The following is an 18,431-nucleotide window of genomic DNA, read 5'->3' as shown; positions in this document are numbered from 1 at the left end:
TGCACTAACACTAACACACTAGGGACTTTGACAAATGTGAAGTCAGAGAAGAATAGGCTAATGTACTGGAGCATGTAGAGGTTACTAAAGAAGCATTAGAATTGGCTTGCCCACAGAAGGCAGATTGAGTGCGTCTCGGCTGGAGGTCAGTGTTCTGCAGGGATCTGTTCTAGGACACAGACACTCCGTGATTTTTATAATTGACTTGGATGAAGAAGTGGAAGAGTGAGTTAGTAAGTTTGCAGGTGGTGTTGTGGATAGAGTGGAAATTTGTAGTGGACTGCAACAGGATATAGACAGGATGTAGAGCTGGGCAGAGAAATGGCTGATTGAGTTCTATCCAGGAAATTGTGAAGTAATTCACTTTGGAAGATCAAATTTGAAGGCAGAGTACAAGGTTAACGGCAGGGTTCTTAGTAGTATGGAGGAGCAGAGGAATCTTGTATCCATATCCATAGATCCCTCAAAGCTGTCACACAAATTGAAAGGAGGTGTAAGAGCTTTATGAGGATAGGTTGAGTGAGCTAGGGCTATTCTCCTTTGAGTGAAAGAAAGCTGGCATGATAGAGGTATATAGTTTTATTAGAAGCGTAGACAGAGTTGACAGCCAGTGCCTTTTCCCCAGGGTGGGAATGGCCAATAAAATAGGACATCCATTACAGGTGAGTGAAGGAAAGTTCAAGGAGATGTCAGAGCTTTTCAGAGATTAGTAGATGCCTGGAATGCACAGATATTAGATACATTTAAGAGACACAAGTAGGCTCTTGAGTGTAAGAGCAATGAAGGGTTATGGGCTGCATAGGACTGAAGGATTAGATTAATTGTAGAGAAGGTTTATGTAGGTTGACATAACATTATATAGGTTGACAGGAGCATAATGCGCTGTACTCTTCTGTGTACTCTGTATAGAGTCATGGAATCATAGAGCCATACGTCCCAAAGAGTTCATGCCGATTAAGACGTTTACTTTTGTTTCCACATTCTGAAAATTAACATGGATTAACTTATTCTATTGCTCAAAATTGATCCAATTTACTTTTTATATTGAACTTTAGCCATAATTCAGTGTTACAACAGAGATAAGCTATTCATTTGTAACATTTATAATGTTGTAAGTGTATTTTCATCATGTCTAGCAAAAAACCTACCAGTATCTTAGATGAACAATTAAATTAAAATTGTTGAGATTGTTTAAGGCTTTGCTTTTATTCTGTGAGAAGTACGTTTGCCATAGTTGGTTTGGAAACTATCCATTTTCCATTGGCACTTGCATTTACTTTAAGCTTAAGCAGGCTGAAGGTTCTTCCATGCCAATTACAAAGGACAAGAGTTGATTAATTTTAATTTGCTTCCAATAAATACTGCCCCAAAGTGAAAAATTGAACATGATTCAACAAAACTGAACTGGCATCCTTCCATTGTGTCTTAGTATTTCAATTGTGCTGTACTTAACTCTCTTTATTTTTCAAACAGACTTGCAAAATAAAACTGCTCATTTTCACTTCACTTCGAAGTTGCAAACACATGTTGGGACTTTGCCATTTCCAAAGCTGGATGTGGTCAATACAAATCATCAATCTTTAAGAGAAACATAAAGGATAAACGACATTAGCAGGTAATCCTTGAAAAAGTACATTCACTATGTATGAGTGCCATAGATAAGTCCAGTATATCAAAGGGCAATGCCACAACAAATACAGGTCTTACTTGTGACTCAGGTATAATTACGGTACTCTTTACAATGTTGTGGTGGTCTTCTCCTTACACTTGGAGAAAGTTCTCCCCTATGATTACGGGCAGAACATTTTATATTAAATTTCATTTGCAAAATTCACTGTAGCAATTTTCAAAGGCTGTTCTAGCTGTGCACCTCAAACAGCAACCATGAATGCACAGAGGTGCCAGCAGTTGCAAACTCTACTTCAAATTGCACCCTTCTCTGATCTGAAAATACAATTGTATTCCTTCATAATCACAAGGTTGAAAGCTTGAATCTTATCACTTTTCCAGAACTGCAGGTATATGCTATCTCAGATGCCTATGTTTCAAGGAGAAACTTCATCTCCAAATTCTCAGAGAAATTAGTGAAGAACAATAAATGTTCAATATTCTGCAATGCCCAGATATCCATATTGTATTTCAGTTTAATCAGCTGTCTTTGTTCATATATATATATCTTGTAGAGAACACACTGTCTCTGATTACATACCAACATATGAATATGAAACAGGACCAGATCATTTGCCCCTTTATCCTGCTTCACCATTTTATAAGATTATGGTTAAATTGATCGTAATTCCACTTCCACGTAGCTGCCTCTTTCCCCTTCCTTGTTAAGTAACTCTCAACATAGAACATAGAAATCTACAGCACATTACGGGCCCTTCATCCCACAATGTTGTGCCGACCATGTAACCCACTTCAGAGACTGTCCAGAATTTCCTTAGCGCATAACCCTCTATTTTTCTAAGCTCCAAGTACCTAAGAGGCTCTTAAAAGGCCCTATTGTATCCACCTCTATCTTGAAAATATTCAACACCCTGTTCCCACTGTCTGTTGAGGAAGAAAGTCCAAAAGATTTAGAATTCACTGAGAAAAGTAAAGATCTCCTTACCTCTGTCTTAAAAGTTTGAGCCCTAGTTCTATGCACTCACATCTAACATCTCAAGGTTACACAGGATTTTATGTTTTAATTAACTCTATTCTCACTCTCCTAAACTCCAGCAGACTCAAGCATAGCCTATCCAGCTATTCTTTATAAAACAGCCTAGTCATTCCATCTATTAGTCTTGTAAACCTCTTAACTGCCTTGAATTTATTTGTATCCTTGATTAAATAAGGAGAACACTGTACTCCAGATGGAGTCTCAGTAATGTCTTGCTAAATAACAATATTCTGTTTTTTTCCAAGTATTTTTTCCATGTATCTGCAACCTTGCCTTTCATGAGTTATACACCCAAACACCTAGATTGCTCTGCACCTTGGAGTTCTGCATTAATTATTTAGATAACTGTTCGACTATGCTACTTTTATATTTTTCAGAATGGAAAAGTTCACATTTTCCCACATAATTTCCACTTTCCAAGTCTTTGCCCGCTTACGTAATCTAGCTATATACTTCTGTAGCCTCCTTGTATCCTTTGCATAACTTGCATTCTTACCCTCCCATGGATCATCAGTTATTCATAAAAATTATGGCTTTAATACTGTACAAAACCAGCTTCGCCAAGTAGATAGGTAAAATGCATATGAAATATGCTATAAATTAGAGAACAGACTCAAGCTGCATTACAAAATGGAAAACTGACTATGTATTACGGGACTTGACCGCATTCCATTTCTGTGGTCTCATAGACTGAAGTGATGAGTTGGGCCTGTGTTTATCAGTCCTGAGGCAGTCAAGCTGGTTATGGAAGGTCACTGAATACTAGGGCCATTGTTCTGGCTTAGAGATAATGAAAAAAATTATCTGATAAACATCATGGGACATTCAGAACTGTCTATCATGTGTCCATAAGATGGCTAAACTATCCCCTTATCCATTATTAGACACCTGCTGGGTATGTACCTGTTGGGTATGTATGTATTGTACATAATGAGTTGTTAATATAACTGGTTTGTAGCCAGCCTGGGAATGACAATATAATAGAATATTTTTCCCTTCTGTTCTGTTGAGAAATTGTTTGCAAAATGCACAAATTCTCTCAACATGTGATAAACTTTGATGTGTTTTCCTTCCTTTTGAAAAAAGAAATTACATTTGTTATTTTCCAATTTGTTGAAACTTCCCTAAATTCAGGGTATTTTGGAAAACACACAAGCCCACGAATCAACTATACCACCAGTTGCTTCTTTCAGGTTCCTATGACAAAGTCCTGTTACGTACCCCGTAACTAGGTCACTTACCAGCAAAGATAGAGAGGTCTGTTGAAGTCTGATGGTACTATTCTTAACAGTATTTATTGATAAAATACACAAAAGTAATATCAATGCAAACTTACAGATAATATACGTCGTCAATACTAAATCTAAAAGCACGGGTATAATAATAATCAATAAGAAATAGCTCTATCGTTGTCTAGGGGATAATGTATTGTCCGATGGAAATATAAAAGTCACTCAAGTTCATTCAAGCTGCAGCTTTTGGTTGGAGAGAGAGACGGAGGTTTAACTTGCCCATTCCTTTTATGATGTCAATCCTTCGAGAGTCGGTGGGGGCTGATTTCTCCTTTTGTGTTAGCTAAAGCCGTTCTTCTGTGGCAAGACCCACCAATTCCAAGGCAACTGGAAAAGGACGCACGTGGGCTTTTCCACCGGCTTTCGCTATTACGCTGTTACAGGAGTTCTAGTGTTTTTCCTGGTGCGTCTGAAGGGGCTGTTCCCCAGACCCTCTTTTATCCTGACTCACAGGGTGTCAGATGTCAATCAGGTTGGGATGATGCAATCCCTCCACCAACCCCCCTCTGTTCATTACCTGGGGGCTTCGATGAATCGTACAGTACTCAATACACAATTCCGTCTCCAAGGGATAATGGCCGTTATCCGTGGCTTTGTCTCTCGGAGGCCCAGGACACATTCCAAACATTGAGGAATCTGCGTGTCTCTCTCTCTCATTTCCTGGGTCTCCTGACCCGAATCAATAGCGATCCTGCGATTCTCAAAAAGGAGGGGGCCACAGGCGTCACACCCCCTTTCTTCAACGCGTTTTTACCATCGGTAAAAACGAAGTAATACAGAGTCTTACAGGATTTTAGAATCTAACACAATTCAAAAGTTTTTTTTCTACAGAGTAATACAGTTATACATTCAATTCAGTATCTAGATGGTTACTGATTGCATTGTCACTTCCTTTAATATCTTAACATCTTGTACCTTACTAAAGTCTTGTAGCATCAGACTCCAATTGAATAACCACCTATTTTTAGGTCTTATTTTTCTTTAGCAAACAAAAACTAAAGAGTTGTGATCTTAGCTTATGGGTATACTACAAAAGTTCATGCAAATACTAATCTGTATGTTGCTTTCAAACTTAACAGGCAGGCTTCCACGGGGGTTGTCTTTTATTATTCACATGCTTTGTCGAAATCCCTTAAAACTGGCTTTTGCTATTTAAAAATGGCGTCCCCATTAACCCTCGCCTCTTTTCCGGTTAATTCCCACGTGGGGAGCTTGTGCACCCTGGCGAAATAGGCTTTCGTCCGCTCCTTCCATAGGAGTTACTTTATCAACAATGTGTTCCAAACTTAGACCATCTTCTGAATTCCCACCCAATTCTTTAATTTTACGCAAGTTGCTAGTTTTCTCTTCAGGACCCTTCAGGCTATTAACTTTCAGTTCAAACTCTTTGTTCAAACAGCATTTCAAATTCTGCCTTTTCACCCCACACTCTGGAATAACAAAAGCGTGTGGGGCCCCGTTACCTTCCAACTCAACCTGTAAGTGATTCACAGGCTTTGTGGTACCACGCCATTGTCTCTGTAGCCTGGTTGCTGCCTTTGATATCATTCCAGCCTTTAAATTTTCTTCATTCAAGTTGGGAACTACATATTTCCCTTTTCCTTCAATAATAATATTCATCTCCCCACTAACTTTTAACACACCTTCGAGCACAAACACCTGGGAACTCTCACTTCCCACTATTACCAAAGTTAACCCTTTCTTCACTGAACCAAGTCCATCTGACCCACAAGGACTGCATTCCTTTTCAACTGAATCAAATACCTCAGACTTTTTCTGAGCTCCATTACTAGGTTCAGTACCATGTGCATCCACATCTTGGACACACTCAAACGGGACATTTGCCTCTTCCAGGCTTTCAATACCCATACCCAGTCCAAATTCTAAACTCCCCTGATTCTCCCAGCTACTCTCTGGGCAACTCCCTTCCGGAGTAAACTCAACCCCGCGGGCTGAAACATCCTCATCTGCCAACCCAGCAGACTTCTTCCAGGTAATGGCATCCTTTTCATCTAGGACTGCCCTCATTTCATTATCGGGAACACCTTTAGAACTTTCAACTTCTTCAAACAGTTTTGCCAAACCAGACAGATCATCCATGTCCAACTCTGGACCTTTTAACAGCTTTTTCTGTTTCTCATCTTTATTTCGTGCCTCTAGAACTTTTCTCCCGCTAAGGGCAGGTCTACCTCTTCTCCCTTACTCTTTTTCACTTTACTACTCTCCGTTTTACCACCCTCTAAACCCTCGTGGTACAGGGTTGGTAAAAACGTCTCGGCCAAATCGATACTGGCCGGATTTAAATGGCTCTCGTTCTCAGCTGCCTTTCTCGACATGCTGCGAGTGACCGCGCATGTGGGATAGATCTTGGAATCTAGGGGCGGGACCACAACACTCACCGGCTGTCTCGTCAGCGTCATTGTTGACCAAACCTTACCACTGGCTAAATCATTACCCAGAAGGACGTCCACATCAGTTCTCGGGAATTCTGATCGCACCCCCATTTCAACTGGTCCAGAGACGAGCTCACAATTCATAATGATCCTATGCAAGGGTACCATTTCCGTCCCTTTTCCTATCCCTTTCACAGCTACCATTCCCGTCTTGCGACCAAAATCTAGTACCTTACTGCTAATCAATGACAGTTCAGCGCCCGTGTCTCTCCAGATCCGCACGGGAACTGGTGGGTCTCCCTCCCTCACAGACACGGTTCCGTTTGACATACAAGTCTCAGACCCTTCTCGTACTCTGTCTACCCAGGGATCTCTTGTTGATTTACTGATTACCATGGCACATCCGATAGGGACCACTGCTTTCCCTTTTCCTGTCTCCTTCCGCGGAGCAAAGCACCTAGATGCAATATGTCCCCCCTTTCCATAATGAAAACAGGTCAAGCCCGGAAATCTCTGGCCGTCTTGCCTTTCCTCCCCAACCTTACCACTAGCTCCCGGCGGGACCTCTGCCTCAGCCGGCGGGCTTTCTCCATCATTCTCACGGTCTCTCTGGGAACTTCTATTCAAGGAAAACTTTGTCTTGTGGGTTAGGGCATATTCATCTGCGAACCTAGCAAATTCGGAGATGGACTTATTCGGCTTCTCATTCAAATACATCCAGATATCCTCCGAAACACCACTTATAAATTCCTCAATCAGAATTAACTCCCTGAGACGCCAAAAATCCTCTCCCACTATTTCTGCCATGCACCAGCGATCCAAGAGCACACCCTTCTCATAGGCAAACTCGGTATACGTCTGATTCCACCCTTTCTTTACATTTCTGAACTTTTGTCTATACGCCTCAGGTACCAATTCGTAAATCCGGAGAATGGCCTCCTTTACTTCGGCATAATTCTCCACTTCTCCCTCCTCCATGGACAACACCGCATATGCCCGTTGTGCCTTCCCTTTTAACACACTTTGTAACAACGCCACCCACTGCTCTTTGGGCCACTTCTGATTCACTGCCACCTTTTCAAAAAGCAAGAAATAACTATCAACATCCGTCTCCTCGAACGGAGGTACTAACCTCAACTCCCGACTAACATTAAACCGCTCCTCTTGGTCTGACCCTTGATCTCTTCGCTCTTACCTTAACTTCTCCATCTCCAAGTCATGTTTCCTCTGTTTCTCTCTCTCTTTCTCGGCACTTTCCTTTTCTTTCTCAGCTCTCTCCCTCTCTTTTTCAGCTGCCTCCAGCTGTTTTAACTGAATTTCATGCTCCCTTTGTTTCTCAGCCCTGTCCTGCTCCCTTTTCACCTCCAACTCCTTTAGCTGGAGCTCATGCTCCCTTTGTCTCTTGGCCCTTTCTTTCTCTTTCTCTTTCTCGGCTGCTTCCAGCTGCTTTAACTTAATTGCATGTTCCAGCCTTAATTTCTCCAACTCTAACTGAGCCATCCCACTAGCTGGTACCTTTTCAGGGATATTTTCCAATACCTCAGCAGCAAACACATTCTTCTCAATATAATACTGAGTTATGGCCCTTAGCACCTCCCGCTTTTTCATTGACAACTTCACCTCTGCGAGGTTTAGCCCCTTTGCCATATTTATCAAGTCTGATTTAGTGGCCACCTCTAGCGCCTCCAGAGTCGGGTTTTCTATAAATTCACCCACGTCCATCTTTGCTGGTTTCCCGTCTGGCTACCTGCGTAACCAGATCCAAGTTTGGACTTACAAGCACGATTCACTGGCCTCCCAATTTGTTGTCAAATCCCGAGACGAGAACCCCAATTGTTACGTACCCCATAACTGGGTCACTTACCAGCAAAGATAGAGAGGTCTGTTGAAGTCTGATGGTACAATTCTTAACTGTATTTATTGATAAAATACAAAAAAGTAATATCAATGCAAACATACAGATAATATACTTCGTCAATACTAAATCTAAAAGCGCGGGTATAATAATAATCAATAAGAAATAACTCTATCATTGTCTAGTGTATTGTCCGATGGAAATATAAAAGTCACTCAAGTTCATTCAAGCTGCAGCTTTTGGTTGGAGAGAGAGACGGAGGTTTAACTTGCCCATTCCTTTTATGATGTCAATCCTTCGAGAGTCGGTGGGGGCTGATTTCTCCTTTTGTGTAAGCTAAAGCTGTTCTTCCATGGCAAGACCCACCAATTCCAAGGCAACTGGAAAAAGACGCACGTGGGCTTTTCCACCGGCTTTCGCTATTACGCTGTTACAGGAGTTCTAGCGTTTCTCCTGGTGCGTCTGAAGGGGCTGTTCCCCAGACCCTCTTTTATCCTGACTCACAGGGTGTCAGATGTCAATCAGGTTGGGATGATGCAATCCCTCCACCAACCCCCCTCTGTTCATTGCCTGGGGGCTTCGATGAATCGTACAGTACTCAATACACAATTCCGTCTCCAAGGGATAATGGCCGTTATCCGTGGCTTTGTCTCTCGGAGGCCCAGGACACATTCCAAACATTGAGGAATCTGCGTGTCTCTCTCTCATTTCCTGGGTCTCCTGACCCGAATCAATAGCGATCCTGCGATTCTCAAAAAGGAGGGGGTCACAGGCGTAACAGTCCAAAGAGAACTGAAGATTTGTTCGTCCGTACTTCCAATAATTTGCTCAGTATGGGTGCCCTGGTGATTGAAATTGTCTGTGTTTCTCCCTTTTCACGACACTGCTGCTGCAAAACAAAAGGATAGCAGCATTGTTTAAATCAGTGATAATAGATCTGATTCTGTTTCTGAATCCTTTCAATTTCCCAGATTTCAGGATTTTTTTTGAGGGGTGTGACTTGCATCATCTGTCATCATCTTGTTTCTCGTTATTTATTGTCCAGATTATATTCTGTTTTAATGTTCTGATCTGCCACCAGCCTTTGCAGATGCACTAATCAGTTGTTAATATTACTCGCTTGTAGCCAGCCGGGGATGAACTAGAAAACAGTAAAACAACAGATCTTTTCCCCTCTGTTCTGCTGAGAAATTGTTTGCAATATTCACAAATTTTCTCAATCATTGATACACTTTTCTCTTTTTTGCATATGCTTTTCTGCACATTTGATGCTATCTTTTTTTTTGTTGGCAATGAAAGGGGAGGTACCTTTGATGCTATTTTGTTGACAAAGGAAGGAATATATTTGCCAACTCATGTTGGCGTATCCATTGTGATGTTGAGCTTCTTGGCTGTTTCAATTGCACCAGAGCAGACAAGTAAAGAATATCTAATTTTGGTCTCCTTACCTGAAGAAGATTATTGGAAAAACACACTGGAAGTTCAGTGGAATGTTGCTTGGGATAACAAAACTTTCACATAACAAGAGTTTAATAGGAAAGCTCTACATTCTCCAAAATTTAGGAAAATGGGATATGACCTTATTGAGAAAAACAAAACTTCAAGAGCTTAGCAGTCTAGGTAGGAGAAAGGTGTGGGATCGCATGACAAAAATAAGAGTAAGAATCAATGAGGATAAATTTCTTCATTCAGTCTTTGAAATTCTCTTAAAGGCTGTGGGGACTCGGTCATTGATTGCATTAAAAATAGAGATCAGTCAGTTTCTTGCTGTCAGAGGAATTTCTGGATATGGGGAAAATGACATTGAGGTGGAAGTTCAGTCATGAATGGGGATCTGAGCAGAAGGGATAAAGAATCTAGTCCTGTTTCTCACACAAAATGCTGGAGGAACTCAGCAGGCCAGGCAGCATTTATGGAAAAGAGCAAATAGTCAAAATTTTGGGCCGAGATCCTTCATCAGGACTGGAGAAGTCTGATGAAGATTCTTGGCCCAAAATGTCAACAGTTTAGGTTCTGCTGCATGTCAGGATGGACTGTTTTATTATCTGTAGACTATGAAGATTTTGAATAGCACAAAATCAGTAAGCATCTTGATAGAAGACAAGGTAAAACTGTGATTTTGGAAAATATCCTGAAGGATAACTGCAGTGATGTTCTGGGCTGAGAACATTCAACATTCAAAGTTCAAAATAAATTTATTATCAGACTACATATATGTCACCACGTACAACATTGAGATTCATTTTCTTGTTGGCATACTCAATAAATCCATAATTGAAAAATAACCATAATAGATTCAATGAAAAACTGCACCAACTTATGTGTTCAACCAGTGTGCAAAAGACAACAAACTGTGTAAGTACAAAAACACAGAGATAATAATAATAAATAAACAATAAATATTCAGAAATTGAGATGAAGAGTTCTTGAAAATGAGTCCATAGCTTGTGGGAACATTTCAATGCTGGGGCAAGTGAAGTTGAGTGAAGTTATTCTCTTTGGTTCGAGAGCCTGATGGTTGAGGGGGTAATAACTTTTCCTGAACCTGGTGGCACGAGTCCTGAGGCAGCAGTGAGAGTGAGCATGATGAAAATCTCAGTTTTACCTTGTCTTCTATCAAGATGCTTACTGATTTTGTGCTATTCAAAAGCTTCATAGTCTACAGTTAATAAAATAGTCCATCCTGGCATGCAGCAGAACCTGAACTGTTGACATTTCGGGCCAAGAACCTTCATCAGACTCCTCCAGTCCTGACGAAGGGTCTCGGCCCGAAACGTCGACAGCGCTTCTCCCTATAGATGCTGCATGGCCTGCTGTGTTCTACCAGCATTTTGTGTGTGTTGTAGAGTGAGCATGACTTGGATTTCGGGGGTCCTTGATGCTGTATGCTACTTTCCTGTAACAATGGTCCATATAGAAGTGCTCAATGGTGAGGATGGCTTTAGCCATGGTGAACAGGGTCGTATCCAATACTTTTTGTAGGATTTTCCATTAATGGACATTGGTATTTCCACACCAGGCTGTGATACAGCCAGTTAATATACTCTCCACCACAGATCTATAAAAGTTTTTCTAAGATTTAAATGTCAGGCTACGAAGACCTAAGGAAGTAATGAAGTAGGCTGCCATGCTTTTTTAGTCATTGCACTTAATTGCTGGGCCCAGAAACAGTTCCTCTGAACCAATAACACTGACAAATTTAAAGTTGCTGACCCTCTCCACCTCTGATCCTCCGATGAGGACCAGCACATAGTTTTCTGGTTTCTTCTTCCTGAATTCAATAATCAGCTCCTTGATCTTGCTGATATTGAATGAGAAGTTGTTGTTATGACACCACACAACCAGACTTTGATTCGGCCAGCAATATTGGTGTTGTCAGCGAACTTGAATATGGCATTGGAGCTGAGTTTAGCCACACAGTCATAAGGATAAAGCGAGTAGAGCAGGGGGCTAAGCACACAGTCTTGTGGTGCACCTGTGCTGATGGAGATTTTGGAGGAAATGGTGTTGCCAATCCGAATTGACTGTGCTTTACAAGTGAGAGAATCAAGAATCTAATTGCACTAGGTGGTATTGAGGCCAAGGTCTTGAAGCTTCATGATTAGTTTTGAGGAGATGGAAGTACTGAACAATGAGCTGTAGTTGATAAATAGCATTCCCATGTATGCTTCTTTGCTGCCCAGGTGTTCCAGGGTTAAGTGAACAGCCAATGAAATGACATCCGCTGTGGACCTGCAGGCAAACAGGAGCAGATTCAAGTTGCTTCCCAGGCAGGAGTTGATGCATTTCAACGTCTCAAACACTTCATTACTGTGGATGTAGGTATTACTGAATGAAAATCATTGAGACATAGCAATTCAACAGGCAGACAGAATTGTTGCCCTTTCAAGTGAATACTCATTGATTCAAAGGATATTATGATGATTCTTTAGTACTGCATTCAACTGAATATTCTCTGGAGGTAAAGGCCATGTACTTTGATCTTAACTTCAGAAACCTGGCCTTGTTTTTATGTTTGGATGAAGACTGTATGGAATAAGAAGTTGGATAGCCCAAATGGAAACCGATATGATTGAGCAAATTATTGATGCACCAGTAGTGCTTGACATTGTTGTTCGTTTATTCTGTCACTTTGCTGATTGGGATTTGTCTGATAAAATAATCAGCTAGGTTGACTTTGTGTGGTTAGGAGAAATCAATGTTTGTGTTGTTATGCGGGTGCCAGGGAGGTGGCAATACTGGAACAGACTAGTTTAGGCTGTAACTTGTTCAGAATTTGAATCAAACTAAAAATAACATAGTGTGGAAATTTTCCAACAGTGGCTTAACCAGCTTAATCTGCTCATAATCTTCCTTTGGCTTGACTGATATCAATGAAAGGTTCCATGTTTGCTGGGAAGTCTCAGTGATCTGATAGTTTTTTTTCCCTCCTCATCTGTAACTTTGCCAATTTACCAAATCAATGTGCTGTTGGATTCAATTAATTATGTTCAGATAACACCTGCACACTTGCCATCTGACCTATCAGGGTGTATCCATTGGTTGTGTGAAGCATTTGTCAAGTACATACATAATACATCCTAACAAGTTAGACAGGATGATTATATAATTCGGTCTTCTGGCTAAAAGGCAATTTGCAACTGGTTGACTAACATTTTTGATCTGCTTCATGGTTAGACAGAGAATTTCTGCTTTAGTTCATTGCTAACCTTTCTGAATGGAGTGGATAAGGATCTGTTTAGATGCTGGCAAACACCAAGCAAAGCTTGAAAACATATGGCTTACATTAAAACAACTCTGCATGTTTTATTACTGGCAATGGAGCTTGCCAGTTCTTTGCAATTGGAATTTACTTGATAGTATCTTGGAGAATGGTTAATGCTTCCAACTCTTTCTTGATATAGGTAGCAAAATCAAAATGTGACATTTTGTCCCAGTCTCAGTAATTAAAGTAATGAAGGCCAGGTGTATCCTACAGCACAAATGAAAATGTCCTTGGCCAAATGGTTTCATTTTAACTTATTATGGTGTTAGCTTTCCCTCATATTTTTCTTTGACATTCCAAGATTATGCTTGCTTTGGTAACAGTGACTGCAATAAATCAAGATGGATCAAATTTAATGTATAATTTTTTTAAATAAGTAACTTGATTTTCAGAGGTGTGATTAAATTTTGAATCAAAATTTGGAGATCTGATTGGGCAACAGCTGGTGAGAAAAGATTATCTAAATATTTGATTGTATTATTAATATACTGGTCAATAAATTTACTTGCTGGATTAAACACTATTGAAGCCAAAGCTGTCATGTTACCAAAAAAAATTAGGGATGTTGTATTTAGATTGTTGGGAATTTTAATTCCTTTCAGACTGTCATGAGAGTCAAACATAAACACTGTGTGATTATATTTTGAAAGATGCATAGCAAATCTGAAGCCATTTAATCAATAAGTAATCGTGAGAAATTGCAGGATCAGTTTGAATGTGAACTAACATTCTGAAATGTTGATAGTTTTTCCATCTTTAACCCTTTCCCTCAGGAAGGAATGCCTGGTACAGGACTTCCACTCGCATCAACATTCTTCACATAAAAGTCTATCCCAATCCTCATCGGCAACAGATATGGCACACAGCAAACCTTGCTTGTGGGATCTCAAGTTAATTCTTTTCCATTCTCCAAGCCCAAGGATATTGAGGTCAGATTCATTACAGTTAATGCTATACTGGTTGAAACCAGTGGAGGTCAACTAACTGAAATTCATATGGGCTCCATCTTGGATGGTATTTAATTTAATTCTGCATCAACCTGCTGACTTAACCAGCTGAACCATCCATCAGAAAGCAGCCAGTATTTTATGGCTGGATTCGTGCTGAGAGAGGCATCTTTTCTGAGAACCTCAGACCGTGAAGGTTCTGTTTTAAAGTACATCATGTAGTTATTTTGTGAACCTGAGATTTAGTGAATTGAGTAAACAGCTTAAATTGCTTTATGTCAGTAAGGTGGCAGACATTTGTAAATGCCCAAATATGTAAACATTTTAGATGCTTTATACAAACATAGAAATTTACAGCACATTCCAGGCCCTTTGGCCCACAATGTTGTGCCGACCAAGTAACCTAAATGTTTAAATTTTTTAAAGTAGTAAAAGACCATGACAATGAACTTTACATGATGCAGGACAATTATGGAGCAGGGAGAAAGATTTGGCAATTAGGAGGGTAAGATGACCCAATGAGCATTTTGGAGACATAAGGGAATATAGCTGTTGAAATCTGAAGTAGGATACCTAGATTGCCAATCAGCAACTGTGGAGACAAAGCTTGCTCAGGACCCTGTGTTAGGACTGAGAATAACGAGAAAGTAGTCAGTATGCAGAAGTGAGAGGAGAGTGATGAGCCAGAGGCTGATTGGTGTTGGGGGTATGATGTTCAAATGGAGTCAAATGGGGAGAGGGTGTGTTAAGTCAGAGGCTGGTAGGTGATAGGTGGAAACAGATAAGCAAAACTGGGCAACTCCCTTTACATTCTGTTTATTTCACATTTTACAAGTATTTGTTTTAGCACTTTTTTAAGATACTGTGATTGTGTAATGTAACTGATTTATTTAGAATCTTCTGATATAGCTGCACATATACTCCCTCTTCTCCCTGACCTGGCTTCATATGCTCACCATTCCTCCTCCTCCCATCTGGCTCCAGTGTTCACTCAGTGGATGACAAGTTGGTTTGCGTTCACCTGCAGCTCCACCAGTGTGTGATGATTGGCCTGCTGCAGCTTGTTCTTGCCGGCAACATCCAATGCAGCATCAACCTATGTGGCATGACACTCAGGGACTAGGGCTAAGTTATTATTATTATTTTTGTATGACTGACTGTTTACTGCTATCATAATTATATGTGCCTTGTTCTGTGAATGACTGTTGATACTGTGCTTTGCACCTTGGCCTTGGATCAAAGCTGTTTTGTTTGGTTGTTTTCATGGGCATTCATGTGTAGTTGAATGGCAATTAAACTTGAACTTACCTACCAGCCTCTGTATCATCCTCTCTTTCTCTCACTTCTATATACTGGCTATCTTCTATTTACACACTCAGAAACTGAGCCTTTTCCTCACCTACAATAATAGGCCCTTCAAATATGATTACAAATTATATAAGTCATGACAATAAGAAGGCAAAATTCAACCGGAAAATAAGCTATATTGGAAATTACTTTGTAAGACTAGCAGCTTCAGTTTGACAACTGTGGTGCGAAATAATCTGGCTGTTGACAAGAATATTTTTTTCGTGGTTCTTCACTTTCACGGTTCTCTCCTATACTTCAAACTTCAGATTCAAATTTCTATTTCACACTTCAAGTAAATATCATGATACAATAGAATTCAACGTACCAAAGCTAAAGTGTTTGCAGAATCTACGCTAACACATTTCTCTGTAATGGGAAATTCAATTCACAAACCTTCTGTTAAATGAAAAGTAAATGGTAAGCAGCAGTTGTGCTTTGCAATATCTTGCTTCTTTCTCAATCAGAGGTTTAGTTGTTTGTGTCTGACTACAGGAAGGTTCTGTACTAAATCTGAGCCCTTATCTAGGTGTAGCATCAAGGTAATGCAACATCAGTGGTACAAACTTCTGTGCAGAAAGCTAAATGGACTTAAATTGTTCTCTGTAGACATGAAAGATATATTTCAAGAAGCATGTGGGGGAATCCTCTCTGGTGCCCTGACCAGTGATTATTCCTTATCAGAGATCATTGAACAGAGTGAGGAGAAGTTTCACCACAGTTATGTTGAGTCTTTTTTATTTTGGCACATTTTACCCAATATTTTCCAATGTAGTATTCATCATCATGGAATCTTAATGACATTCAGCACAAACTAGTTTTTGTGTTTATTTTAAAAACATTGTACTGCAACATTTAAAAGTCCAGCCTTGCCCATGATACCAGTCAGGTTCTTCGTTGGAGTTAATGACCACTGGAATTTTCCACTAATTTGTTGATCAGCTCTAAACTTTAAAATTGTGCTCTAATTTATGTTCAAGGATCTAAACCTTGTAAAGAGTACTTGAATAGAGTGCTCTTCTACACCAATATAATGAGCGGGTAATTCTGCAGAGTTATACCTTGATAAAATGATTGTTTTTATGATAATTAAAAAATAAAACACATTTTATTCTAAAATGCTGCCTGATTGTTTTGGTTGATGGCTGAGTTTAGCTGGCAGTGATACGTAAGTAAGTGTGCGTGGAACCTTTGGGTACATTTGTGCCAATTCATTGAGTCCACCCATGACAGAAACTGTACCTTAAATGCTCATGATAACAATTATAATTTAAACATGAGCCAATATCTGCCTGTGCTCACATGAATAATGAGGAAGGTTCCGCATTTCCTTTGGATAGTGAGAACCAGTATTGGAAGAAACTAGTGTGTGCACAAATATAAGAATCATAAGCACTCACTGTACAAATAGGCAAAGCTTTGGTTTTACGTGCTGTACACACACAACCCCTGCCACAACCATCTGAGATTCTACAGTTGTTAATGTTGATACTTAATCACTTTCCATTTCTTCCCTTTGTCTGAGTGAATAAAGTTTCATCTTTAGTTCAGTGCACTTAAAAAATTAGAAAGTTTGCCAATTATGTTAAGCCTCAGGAGTCTGTAACAGTTGAAGCAGTAGTAATATTAAATAATAGTCACCATTTTAATCAGATTGAACAACTGTAGCTGCATACTCAAAATGCTGAAGGAACTCAGCAGGTCATGTAGCAACTATGGAAGGAAATGAATAGTAGACATTTTGGGCTGAGATTCTTCAGTGGGACCATAAAGAAAGGGGGCAGAAGCTGGGAATTTCGATCAACGATAGTTGCTGGGACCAGTTGAATGATTTTAAGACCAATGATCTTGTACCCATTTTCTTCAATTTTATTGAAAAATCATAGAACTATTTTTAAAAGAAGTGTTAAATTAAATAACTGAAAAAATGATGTAGGTAGCACCCAAAGGGAGTTGGACCATGAGTACTACAGTGGCCAACATGCATAACTGAAATAACTGGAAGATTAGAGTGACTGTTCAGTAGATAAGAATAACTGCTCGACTGTCTTTTGTCCAGCTGCCCGTTTTGGCACTTGGTGTGCTTTTAATGCATATGAGTAGTAATGGTGCTGATTGAAACGGGGTGTGTGGGAAGGGGACAGGGTTTCAGAACACTTGCAGCTTCATGCCTTAGCTATGAGGGAAAACTGGCACTGTTATTAATTGGGTCAATGAATAAGTTCTACAGTCAAATCAAGAAAAGAGGTTCAAAAAACTAGGAAAGTAAGTTCCTTTCAGTCAGGAAGAGACATAGGATGATTATTGTTTATTTTTCATCATTACAAATTTCAACTGCAACCAAAAATGTGTTTTGCTTCCAATTCAACAGACATTACCTGATTTTTATCCTTTTTTTCCCCCCCCCTAATGCAGGCTTTGGTTCCTGAACTTGTGCACCGCAACTTTCAACCCATGTCTTCTGCCTTCTGCTATCACGAAGAAAATCAGCGTTTCATCATAAATTGAGGATCTTGACTTTTTGCTTAAGGAGAATTCCTGCTTGCATAATAAATAGTTTCAAGTATTCAGCTGTTGAACAGCTTTCAGGGATCATGGGGCATATTCGAACTCTTTGAAGTCTCACTGAAATAAACTTGGGCAGCAAAGGTTTTGTTAGCATTGTCAAATAAGAAAAATTACATGCTATTCTTAGCCTTTTACTGGGGCCCATGTTCTACAGGACAGATATATTTAAAAGCGGGTCATACAGCACCACTGAAAATGTCCTGGTGAAAACCTCTTGCTGTGTGGATGAATTACGAAATTCAATCTCATCACTATATTAATAAATTTTGATATACTATGCAGAGAAACATTTCCTGGCCCATTTCCATTTCAGTTTTACCCTTTCTCTCCACAATGTTCTGGTATGAATCCAAAAACACTGTGGCCTGTTAGTACAGCATCCAGGTGTCAGTCCTTCATTTGTCAGGTAGCGTTGTAGGACTGTTTAACCACGCTATCATTTTGTATGTTCAGAGTTGTCTAATGAAGTCAATGTGACTTACACTTCCACAGATGGGGCATGAGATAGATGATGGTGTCGATGGGTAGTTAAGTTATGAGGCAGTACACTCATTCAACCATTTATTCAGGGCTCTTGTGTGGTTGTATGAATTTGAGAT

At 40.0% G+C, this 18,431-nt stretch overlaps 1 long non-coding RNA gene across 2 annotated transcripts in view; it reads left to right on the top strand.

Moving 5' to 3' along the window:
* The window catches only part of LOC140730386 (uncharacterized), a 155,034-nt gene extending 136,915 nt beyond the window's left edge, over positions 1-18,119 (top strand). For both annotated transcript variants that reach the window (XR_012099582.1, XR_012099583.1), the window contains 3 exons: positions 1,474-1,615; positions 13,744-13,899; positions 17,680-18,119. This is a non-coding gene — a long non-coding RNA (uncharacterized lncRNA). The remainder of the gene's footprint in view (positions 1-1,473; positions 1,616-13,743; positions 13,900-17,679) is intronic.
* The last annotated feature ends 312 nt before the right edge of the window (positions 18,120-18,431 follow it).

This window comes from Hemitrygon akajei, chromosome 7, assembly GCF_048418815.1.
Source record: "Hemitrygon akajei chromosome 7, sHemAka1.3, whole genome shotgun sequence".
NCBI lineage: Eukaryota > Metazoa > Chordata > Chondrichthyes > Myliobatiformes > Dasyatidae > Hemitrygon > Hemitrygon akajei.
Note: the sequence above shows the minus strand (reverse complement) of the source record. Positions and strands in the feature narration are given on the sequence as shown.